This window comes from Dasypus novemcinctus, chromosome 2 (assembly GCF_030445035.2).
Source record: "Dasypus novemcinctus isolate mDasNov1 chromosome 2, mDasNov1.1.hap2, whole genome shotgun sequence".
NCBI lineage: Eukaryota > Metazoa > Chordata > Mammalia > Cingulata > Dasypodidae > Dasypus > Dasypus novemcinctus.
Window position 1 is genome coordinate 33,274,492 of NC_080674.1, and position 12,310 is coordinate 33,286,801.

Here is a 12,310-nt window from a genome sequence, read left to right on the forward strand (position 1 = left end):
TAAAGATGTAAATGAGTTATATACAGAAAATTGTACAGCACTGTTACAGGAAATCAAAGAAGTCTTAAATAAATTGAAGAATATCCCCAGTTCATGGATAGAAAGACTAAACATCATTACAATGTCTGCCCTACCCAAACAAATATACAGTTTTATTCAACAAGGCCACTGAGTCTGTTCAACTGGGAGAGAATGGTCTCTTCAAAAAATGGTGCTGGAAGAACTGGCTATCCATATTGAAAAGAATGGAAAAGGAACCCCATCTCACAACTTATACAAAAATTAACTCAATATGGATCAAAGATCTAAATATAAGAGCCAAATAATGACATGGGACTTGACTTCCAGGGATGAACCTCACCGGTGCCAAGGAATTACTACTAAGCACCAACTAACAATGCATTTGGAAAAAGACCTTGACCAAGAGGGGAAAAAGATAAAGACAAATTAATTTATATGGCCAACGGACTTCAAAGTGAGTTGGGAAGTCCTTCCAGAGATTAGGTTTATGCATATCTCAGCAGGATCTCATTGACTGCCAAAGTAGATACTACCTCAAATAGCACAGCTTGAGAGGGGTCTGGAGTCATCCAGACACTATGTAGTGAGGGAAGACAGCTCAGAAGCTTGTTGCCTTGCCAGTGGGCCCTAATTAGAATTTATGCTGCCCAGTGTGACAGAGTTGGACTCAGTTGTGGCTTCCCTACATGCGGCTCTTCTGTCCTACTTGAACCTATAATTAGTACTAGAGTTGGCAAAAGTATGCTCAGGAGACTTAAAACAATGAGTTTTCCATATATCAGCTGGGCCCTGAATTTCAACAGAGTTGTAAGACCTACTCTCCTGTTCATTGGTCTCACCCAGGACAATTAACAAGGAGTTGATGTTCGACAACTACCATACCAGGGAACTGAGAAAGTCTAAAACTGCAAGCAAGAAAATACCATCCATTGACCCTATGGGATCACAGTCCCCTCACAATTAGAGGTGGAGTGGTCATCACCATCCCAGAATCCTCAGGATTGGGGGATGAACTGTGAACTAAAGTAGACTTACTTGTATTCTACTATAGACTTATTGTGATTCTAGCACTGGAAGAAATTATATCATCGATGTGGAGACAGTGGCCACTGGAGATTCTGAGGGCAGGGAGAAGGAAAAACAGCTGTAATACAGGGGCATTTTCAGGATCTGGGAATTGTCCTGAATGACATTACAATGACAGATGAGGCCATTATATCCCTTACCATAACCTACAGAATTGGGTGGGAGAGAGTGTAAATTACAATGTAAACTTTAATCTATGCTTAGTGACAACACTCCAAATGTGTTCATCAATTGCAATGAATGTATCTCACTAATGAAGGATGTCTTAATGTGGGAAAATGGGAGAGATGTGGGGAGTGGAACATATGGTAATTCCCTATATTTTTTTATGTAACATTTATGTAATCTAAATATCCTTAAAAATAAATAAATTTTTTAAAAATAGTGCTATGAATAATAAAAATTCATATTTACAGTGCTCATTTCAGCAGCATATATTGTAAGGAAACAGAAAAGATTAGCATGGCCCCTGTGCAGCATGACATGCAAATTCAGGAAGCAGTCCATATTTTTTAAAAAAATATTTGGAAACCACCTATCCAATAAGGGTTTGATTTCCATGCTTTATGTCAAGATCATACAACTCAACAAAGAAAAGGCAATCCAATTTTTTAAAATGGATTTTTACAAATAGAGATTTTTCCAAAGAGGAAATACAAATGGTGAAAAACATGAAAACAATGTTCAATATTATTAGCTATTAAGGAAATACAAATCAAAAACCACAAGATATCTTCTCACCTCTCTTAGAAAAGCCATTCAAAAACAATAAAAAACAATAAATAATTTTTAATGTTTCTTTCATCAGTGTAAGATCTGTTATCTTTTATGTACAGTAACGATTTCTTCTGTATGTTCCCCTAGTGTCTTTTTTTTTCACTTATTTCATTTATTTTTTTCTCCACTATTAGTAATATTTTATACATGTATGGTACATCTGTTACAATTGATTTACAAATATTTAAGCATTATTACTAATTTTGGTCACTGCTTTCCATTATAATTTACATTTTTCACAGAACACTTTTAAAGGATTTGACAAAATTTAAAATGGCCTGTATCCATCATTGCAAGATCATGCAGAATGACTCCAATGTCCTATGTTCCATCCATTTTATTCTTCCTCCCCCCCCCCCCCAAGAACCTATGGTAACCAAAAAGTTTCAATTTTTGAAGAATAAGATTTATAGTTACATCTAATAATGAGGGCTTGACATATTGGTCTGTTTTCTTTTATTAGGTACTGTCTATGTTCTAGAGAGATTCTTGACCCACTAATTGAGAACATAGAAGGACTCCCCAGGATGGGAGTTTAATATTTTCTTGTTGATTTTCTGGGAATCCACCCACTGAGATAACACACTATGACAAGATGAACACTTTCATATTCCATAGAAGTATGCCCCAGGTGCACTCTATTGCACATGTCACCTCCACCCCCAAAGTCCTACCCCAGTAACCCTCCACTGTCATATTTGCCAGAAGAACATTCTCACCATTGTAGGGGGATTTTTTTGCATGTGTTTTTTTTTCTCTATTTTCTTTCTTTCTTTATTATCTTTTTCAAAAAGATGCATAGGTCACACAAAATGTTACATTAAAAAATATGAGTTTCCCATATACCCCACTCCTCACACCCTACACTCCTCCCACATCAACAACTTCTTTCATTAGTGTAGTACATTCCGTGCATTTCATAAGCATATTTTGGAGTATTGCTACACAGTATGGATTATAGTTTATGCTGTAGTTTACACTCTCTCCCAGTCCATTCAGTGGGTTATGCAGGATATATAAGGTCCTGCATCTGTCCCTGCAATATCATTGAGGACAATTCCAAGTCCTGAAAATGCCTCCATATCGCACTTCTTTTTCCCTCCCCCTGCCTTCAGCAACTGCCATGCCAGCTGGGCTCTGAGCCTCAGGAGCATTGCAACACCTACTCTCCAGTTCATTGGACTTACCCAGATCAACTAACAAGGAGGTGAGGATGGTCAACCACCACAGTAGGAAACTGAGAGAGTCAATGGCTGCAAGCAGGAGAATTCCATCCATCAGCTATGTGGGATCTAAGCCACCTCTTGACTTAGAGGTGGAGTGGACATCACCATCCCAGGGCCCTCAGGAATGGAGGAATAAAATATGAATTAGAGTGGACTTACTGATATTCTACTATAGAATTATTGTGACTCTAGCAGTGAAAGAAATTGTATCATTGATGTGGAGACCCACCATTGTAGTTTTAACCAGACCTACAAATCCCCGGAGTTCACTTGCTCCTTACTTCAGATCTCTCCCCAATCCCATGGATATTCCAGCCCAACTCTTCCACCTTACTCCCCTTATACTCCAGCACCATCAAACCCAATCACATCACTACACCACTATCACTCCCATCCATTTCCCTGTCCACCCTTCCACCTTATCATAGATTTTGCCTATATTGAGTGTTGACTCATCACCCTCTATACCTTTCTGCCTCCTGTTAACCTATCTTCCAGATTCTAGCTCTGTGAGTCTGCTAAATTTGCTTAAGTCTTATCACTTAAGTCATATCACTTTTTTTCTTTTTTTCTTTTTTATTGTACTTTATTTTTATTTTTTATTTCTTATTCTTTTATTCTTATTATTTTGTATTTTATTTTATAATTATCTTTGTTTATTTTTTGCTTTGTTTTTGAGGAGGTTTTCAATCACAGAATGGTCATAACTGTGGCAAGGGAGGATAACTGATGCAGAGTCAGTGGTGAGGGGATATGAAGGGAGGGGTGCATCTGGGGCATGCCTCTGTGGCATATGAATATGCTCAAGTGGTCATGGAACATTATCTCAGGGGGTGAAGAGATGCACAATAACCAAAGAATATTGAATTCCCATCCTATTCTCTAATAAAACAGAAAGAATCCCCAAATACATGGGCAGTGCCTAGCAAAGGAGGACAGACCATTACATGAGGCCCTTGATTTTGATTATTGTACTTATGAATCTTTTCTTGAAAAGTTGAAACATATCCTAGTATTGTATATTGCCTAAGAGATCCCTCCTGAAAACCTCCTTGTTTCTCAAATGTGGCCTCTCTCTAAGCAAAATCTGCATGTAAATGCACTACTTTCTCCCCAGCATGGACATGACTCCTGAGGATGAGCCTCTCTGGCACTAAGGGATTATTACCAAGCACCAACTAACAATGCATTTGAAAAAGACCTTGACCAAAAGGGGGAAATTTTAAATACAAATGAGTCTTTATGGCAAAGTGAGTCATGAGCTTATTCCAGAGGCTATGCTAATGCATTTCTCAGCAAGATTTCTTTGTCTGCCTCAATAAATTGTGCTTCAAACAGTGGGACTCATGTATCTAGACACTATAGGTAGGGCAGACAATCTCAGGAATTTGGCACCCTTTCATTGGGCCTTACTTTGGAATTTTATGCAACCCAATGTAACAGATTTAGACTCATTTATAATTTCCCTACACATTATTCTTCTGGTCCTTTTATTTGAATTATAATTAGCACTATACTCATTAAATATATGTCCCAGAGACTTAAATCTTCAGTTTGTTCATATGCCAGTTAAGCCCCACATTTAAGCAAGAGTTGCAAGACCTATTCTCCAGTTCATTGGACTCACCCATGAGAACTTACAAAAGGATGATGACCATGCCCATCCCCCACAATAGAAAGTATTTATAACTGCAAGCAAGAAAGTCCCATCCATCTGCCCTAAGGGATCTAATCTCCCTTTCAGTCAGAAACAGAGTGGGCATCACCATCCCCAAATCCTCAAGACTGAGGAATGAACTAACGTAAGAGAGACTGCAACAATCAACTTGAGTGGACTTACAATTATTCTAGCAATGGAAGAACTTGTACCATTGATATAAAGGCAGTGGCCACCAGAGCTTCTGACAGTAGAGAGAGGAAAAAATAGGCGTAATAACATAGGGTGCTTTGGGGACATTGGAACTGTCCTACATGACATTGCAATGATGGGTACAGGCCATTATAAAATCTGCCAAAGCCTATAAAATTGTATCATGCAAAGTTTAAACTATAATGTAAATACAGTCCATGGTTAGTAACAAGTCTTCAATATGTTTTCATCAAGTGTAACAAATGTACCGCACTAATAAAAGATGTTGTTAATGGGGCAAAGCTTCCTTAAAATTAAAAAAAATAGTAATTCAATTAAGAAAAATTCTGGAGATGTGGAGATATAGGAACACCCCTTCCTGTTGGTAGGGATGTACAATGGTGCAGCCTCTGTGGAAGATAGTTTTGTGTTTCCTCAGGAAGCTAAATATAGAACTGACACATGATCCAGCAATCCATCTACCTGGAATATATACAGAAGAACTGAAAACAGGGAGGTGAACCAATGCTCATAGTGGCATAATTCACTATTGCTAAAAGATGGAAACAGCCTAAGTGTGCATCAACTAATGAACAGATAAACAAAATGTGGCATATACATATAATGAAATAATAAGCTGCTGTAAGAAGAAATGAAATTGGGGCACATATGATAACATAGATGAACCTTGAGGATTTATGCTGAGTGAAATAAGCCACATATAACAGGACATACACTGTATGTTCTACATACATAACTAATATGAAGAAAATATGAAGAATAAAAACATTGAATTAAAACCCAGAGTATAGGTTACCAGTAAATAGGATGTGGATGAGAAGGGGTACTGATGCTTAATGTATGTAGAATTTTTATTAACTTGACTGTAAAGTGTGGAAATGGGAAGAGTTCATCATAATACATTACAGTGAGTATAACTAAATGGCTGGTTTATACATGGAATCATGGCTGAAAAGGGTAGGTTAGGGATATAAGTGTCAACTGAAAGAATGCTAGAGAAAAATCTAGGGACCGAATAACATAGTGAGCCAGTGGTAGATGAGGATTGTGGTTAATAGTACAAATACAGGAATGTTTTTCTGTGAACTAGAACAAATGTATGTCACTATTACAATGTGGTAAGAATATGGTGGTGCATGGGAGAAATACAATTAAATATAACTTATGACTGTAATTCACAATATTGTAATATTCTTGCATCAATGTCAAAGAAGGTACTATATTAATGCTAAGAGTCTATAATAACGGAGCATGGGACTTTTTCTTTCAACTAAAGAAAACATTAAAAAATTTCCTGAGACAGTGGCAGCACCATTCTGTGATGAAAGTGAGAGCCACTGAGTGATTACTTTGGATATATTGTATAAGGCATGGGACTTTGAACCATGTTATGGATGATGGACTGCAATTAACAGTACAAATATGAGGGTGTTCCTTATTAACTATAATGAATATGCAATAGTGATGCATGGCATTAATAATAGGGTGGAGGGAAGCAGATGTGGCTCAAGTGATAGAGCTTTCACCTACCATATAGGAGAACCTGGGTTTGATCTCTAGGGCCTCCTGGTGAAAAAGAAGAGAAAGCATGCCCAAACAGTGATCCAGTGCCTGTGCAAGTGCCCGCGTGGTGAGCCAGTGCATGCACAAATGAGCCATGCAGCAAGATGATGATGATGATGCAACAAAAGAGAGATAAGGAGAGAGTAAAGGTGAAGTGCAGCAGAAGCCAGGAACTGCAGTGGCACAATTGACAGGGAGCCTCTCTTCACATTAGGAGTCTCCAGGATTGAATCCTGGTGAATCCTAGAGGAGAGAAAATGAGAAGAAAAGAAAACACAGACAGCAAAAACAGGCAGGAGGAGGGGAAAGGGGAAAAATAAGTAAATAAATAAATCTTTTTTAAAAAGTCCCAGGGTCCACAGGCTGGAGGAATAGAGTATGAATTAGAGTGCACTTACTGATATTATACTATGGAACTATTGTGATTAGTAATGGAAGAAATTGTAGTATTGATGTGGAGAAAGTGACCTTGGTATCTGCTGAGGGCAGGGAGAGGGAAGAAGAGATATGATGTGGGGGCATTTTCAGGACTTGGAGTTTTCCTGGGTGGTACTGCGGGGACAGATGCTGGACATTGTATGCCCTGCCATGGCCCACTGGGTGGACTGGGGGAGAATGTAAACTACAATGTAAACCATTATCCATGTGGTGCCACAGTGCTCCAAAATGTATTCACCAGGTGCAGTGAATGTCCCATGAAGATGAAAGAGGTTGTTGATTTGAGAGGAGTGGGGTGAGGGAGGTGGGGGGTATATGGGAACCTCATATTTTTTTAATGTAGCATCTAAAATAAAATAGAGAAAAAACAAAACAAAACAATATATGGCACACAAAATCCCAAAGGAAAAAAAAATGTAATAGAGAGGAGTATGGAAAAAATATACCAAATGTAATGTAAGAACCATAGATAGCAGTAATATTTTGATGATGTTCTTTCATAATCTGTAACAATGTTCCACAACAATGCGAGGTGTTGGTGGAAGGGTGATGCATGGGAATTCTGCACATTATGCATGATTGTTTTATAAGCTCACAACTACTCTAATATATACATATATATATATTTTATATAAATTCTGATTTATAAGTGGTTAAAATATAAGTTATGAATAAAGTTATTGAAGAAACAAAGGTGATCTATTATTTAAGGTGTTTAGAAAGAAAGAAACAAAGGTCTTCATTTGAATCACAAAGGCATTGGTAAGATAAGATTAGACCTATGAATCTTTGGAGTTAGAAACCAGAGAGAGCGACAAATGACAGTATGTATTATCTATGGAATATCTTACTAGAAAATGTGGTGCATGAATAATATTTGCAATGCAGGATGAATTTATGCTATTAGGAGAAATTTGGAAGCTCACAGATATGATAAATATAATAAGTCAATGTTTCAAAAACTTTTTACAGTTGATTACTAATTTTTATTTTTGATCATACATTCTTGTATCTCCTGCTTGTAATTATCATGTTAAAATTAAACATAAGCAATAGAAACTGTAATGTATAACATTAATGTGGAAATTTCTCATTGATTGGGAGGTTACACTGGATAATTTCCAATTTCCATTCCAAATAATAACTATTATGATGTTATATCTCTTAGAAACCAAAAAAAGATTCTTTAAATGCATCACTCAGTTGAAAAGTTATTTGTTTACCTTTTCTTGAGATCTATAGCCAGCATTATACTGACTTTCTGCATCATGAAGCAAATGGAAAGTTCCCATATTCATATTACCCTGCAATTGGACACAGTTTTTCAGGCATTTAATAATTTAGGCAAAATTAATAGCAAAAAAATGATATAAAAATCTTTACATTATCTACAATGAATGTTATGGTACAATCAGTCTTCTGGAAGGCGAAAGCAGAGAACATATTCTTTTTTTAGGAATATATTTTTTCCAACCAAACTTGTGTTTCCACAGGGGTAGAGTTAGATTCAATGGATCACAATTTCCAGGTTTTTCCCAAGTTTTTCTAACAAGTATTCGGTTCAGAGGTATTGCCGCTCATCTCTCTAGCTCATTTTTCTTTACGTATTTTTTTACTCCATGAAATTTTCACAACATGTCAAATAAGAAGGGATTGTAACTCTACTGCATCTTTTGATCTTCAGACCTGCCAGAAGCAACAAACATAATGACAGAGAGATGCTAAATGTTGGAAAGGTCATCATGTGTTGTCTGTCAGAAAAAGATGTGGATATAAAGCAAGGGTTCTTAATAAGGGATCCATGAGCTTGAATTGAAATTCAAAAAAAACGTTATTCTGGGGGGGACGTGTTGGTGCAGGTATGATATATCTATTAAATAATACACGGTATATTATGAACTTAGTAAGGGGTCTGTGGTTTTCACCTAACTGGCAATGGTATCCATGGATGAAAAAAGAGTGAGAACCCCTAATGTAAAGTATGTGGGGTATTCTTTGCTAGGGAATACATAAGCATACTTACCTATTTTAGACAAACTTTGAAATAAATAATGGTGACAAGATTAATAATTGAAAATTTAGTGTCATCCCTGCCCTGAAAAAAAGCAAGATGGTGAATCTGAAATTCTAAATGTTACTTATTTTTTTCTTGATGGAAATATAATCAGGAAAATTGAGCGATATTTAGAAATTTAAATTCATCCTCATACATCTTGCAAGGCTAGCATGATACCACTTCTCCCTTATTCTCTCTCTCTGTATATATATATGTATATATATATTGTATATATGTGTATATGAGTATGTGTACATGTTTGTGTAAGTATACATATATATATTTCACATACAATCATGTAATTGCTTTCTTGATTACTGATAAGTGCACAATTATCTCTAGGAATATTTAAAAGGCCAACCTTACATATTTTCCTTCTTTATAATTCTCAGAATGATCCAATTAAGCAGCCTAAATTAATCTAAGATCCCTAAAGGAAAAAAATTTAAAAGCCAAAAAACTTTATTTTGTTACTGTAAATTATTCCCAATTGGCTCAAATATTTTTTCGCTAATTATTTCTAAAATTTAACAAAGTTATTGTCTTTCAAAAATCAACATTGGTTCCAAAGCTTTTAATCTATGCAACAGCTATTACAATCTAACATTAGGTGTTCATGTAGAGATGTATATCTAACCCATGGAGTCAGTTCAATTAAGTCTTAATGTGAGTTAATTCCTGCTTACCGTCATGTTCTCCCCTACTGCTATGATTGATATTGGCCCAGTCATATTTTGAACAGATAATTTTATTACTTTTACAATTCAATTGGTGTATACAAAAATAATTGAATGACAATTTTCCATTGAAATCAATATTTATAAAATATCTTAAACCTAGCACCAAGACTCTAAATCTAGTCTGGTTATCAATCATCTTTGATTTTCTTTTTAAAGAAGTTATGCTTTCATTATTTCACAAATTGGTTTCTGCTTTATTACTGTAGCTAAAAAGATGTCTTCTATTCTGGAGCTGATGTATTTCACTGAGAATTGTAGCAAACTATTCAGCAAATATTACATTTTTAAATATTTTCACTTTTAAAGTTTGAAAATTTTCTTAACAAGTTGTGTCACTTTTACTTTGTTATCTACATGTTATGAAAATCTGATTACACCTTTCAAAAATTCTTATCCTAGGTCTTAAGCACTAACATTCTTTTTGATGCATCAGGTGTGAGATACAAAGCAAACCTAGGCTTAGAAAAATATGGTTTTCTTTCTCTGATTACTCCTTATTATGTAAGAATCACAATTTTGTAAGGACTTTACTTTTACTCCAAATAAAAATATATACATAAATCCTAACTTTAGTGAAATCTTTGGACAACTGCGATAATTCTGAGTCAAATACCAGAATATAAATACACTGATTTGCTGTATCCCTCAAGAGCACCAGGACCTGAGGTTGTATCTACTGTTGAGTCTCTGGGATCCTGCTGAGACGTGCATAAGCACAACTCCTCTGAAGACCTCTTGACTCATTTTGAAGTCTCTTAGCCATATAAACTCACTTGTATTTACCATTTCCCCCTTTTACACTCATGGCAGATAACTTGGAGTTCAGTGCCTTGCCAGCGAGTGCTACTTTGGAATTTGTGCCCCTGAGTGTGATGGAGTTGGACTCAGATGTGACCTTTCTACACATGCCTCTTCTGTCACTTTTACTGAACCTGTGGTTGGCACCGAGGTCAGTGTATACTCAGGAGACTTGAATCTCTGGACTGGCCACAAGACAGCTGGGCCCTGAACCTCAGCAGCATTGCAACACCTACTCTCCAATTCACTGGACTTACCCAGGTCGGCTAACAGGGAAGTGAAGATGGTCAACCACCACACCAGGGAACCAAGAGTGTCTACAACTATAAGGAGGAGAATCACATCCATCAGCCACATGGGATCTAAGTCTCCTCACAATTCAGAGGTGGAGTGGACATCACCATCCAAGGGTCCACAGGAAGGAGGAATAAAATATGGATTAGTGTGGACTTATTGACTTTCTACTGTAGAACTATTATGACTCTAGCAGTGGAAGAAATTGTATCATTGATGTGGAGACAGTGGCCATGGGCATTGCTGAGGGCAGGGAGAAGGAAGAAGAGGTGTGATATGGGGCATTTTCAGGATTTGGAGTTGTCCTGAATGATATTGCAGGAACAGATGCAAGACGTATATTCTGCCATAAGTTACTGAATGGACTCGGGGAGAGTGCAAACTACAATGTACACTATAATCCATGCAGTGTAGCAGTGCTCCAAAATGTACTCACCAAATGCAATGAATGTGCCACAATGGTGAATGGGGTTGTTGATGTGGAAGGAGTGAGTGGGGTAGGGGATTTGGTATATGGGAACCTCTTACATTTTTCATGTAACATTTTTTTGTGATCAATTATCTTTTCTAAAAAGACAAATAAAAATTTAAAAATTAAAGAAATAAATACATTGAATCTTAAAATATGCTTCTTTATAAGTGTTTCTGTTTTCAAAGCAATAGATGAACATAAATTCTTTGGATTATGCAGACATCTGTGTAAAGATTAGGAGCATTTGTTGAGAACAATGTTTCAGGTGATTTGGCTACGATCAATCTCCTGTACTTTGTGGCTAAGTCACTTAAACACAGTATACAGAGTAGAATGGGATTGCCCATAGTATATTTTCAACCGTTTTAGTTTGCATTCTTACTGAGTTATCGCCATACAATAACATTTTAATGTAGCTTTAAAATGCAGTGACCAAATATGTTAGATCTGTATTTACATATTTTACCTAATTCAAAATACCTGAAGTAAGTTGTACAGTGATATAAGATTGTAGTAATTCGTATTTGATATTTGCCTTGGAAGATTGAATAAGATTAATTCACAATAGTGCCTATGTGAATCTTTAAAAGAAAATCATAGGTGGTGTGTTGCCCTTTCAGGCCATCAAGATTCATTGAAAACATTACTACAATGTTGTACACATGATGCACAGAGGCTTGAGGATGCAAATGTGACATTCACTTATGACCTGCTAAACAGTATATTGCAAACACACCAGAAACCATCAACAGAAAAATTTACTCATAGAGCTAAGTCAATCTCTCTCTGTTGCAACACTATAAGGCTGGCTCTTCACATTGCGCAAATGATGGCCTGGATCTCTGCAAGAAGATGTATCTTTCTCTCATTCCATATTTTAAATCAGTTCCAAGTTATCACTGTAGGCTAGAAGAAAAGAATGAGTAAATTGGAAAGATGAATGATGGAATGCTGATATTCACTATTGCA

General features: G+C 36.4%; 1 pseudogene; it reads left to right on the forward strand.

Annotated features, from left to right (window-relative positions):
- Window positions 1-1,522: 1,522 nt before the first annotated feature.
- Window positions 1,523-1,620, forward strand: LOC111758754 (U6 spliceosomal RNA; annotated as a pseudogene).
- The last annotated feature ends 10,690 nt before the right edge of the window (window positions 1,621-12,310 follow it).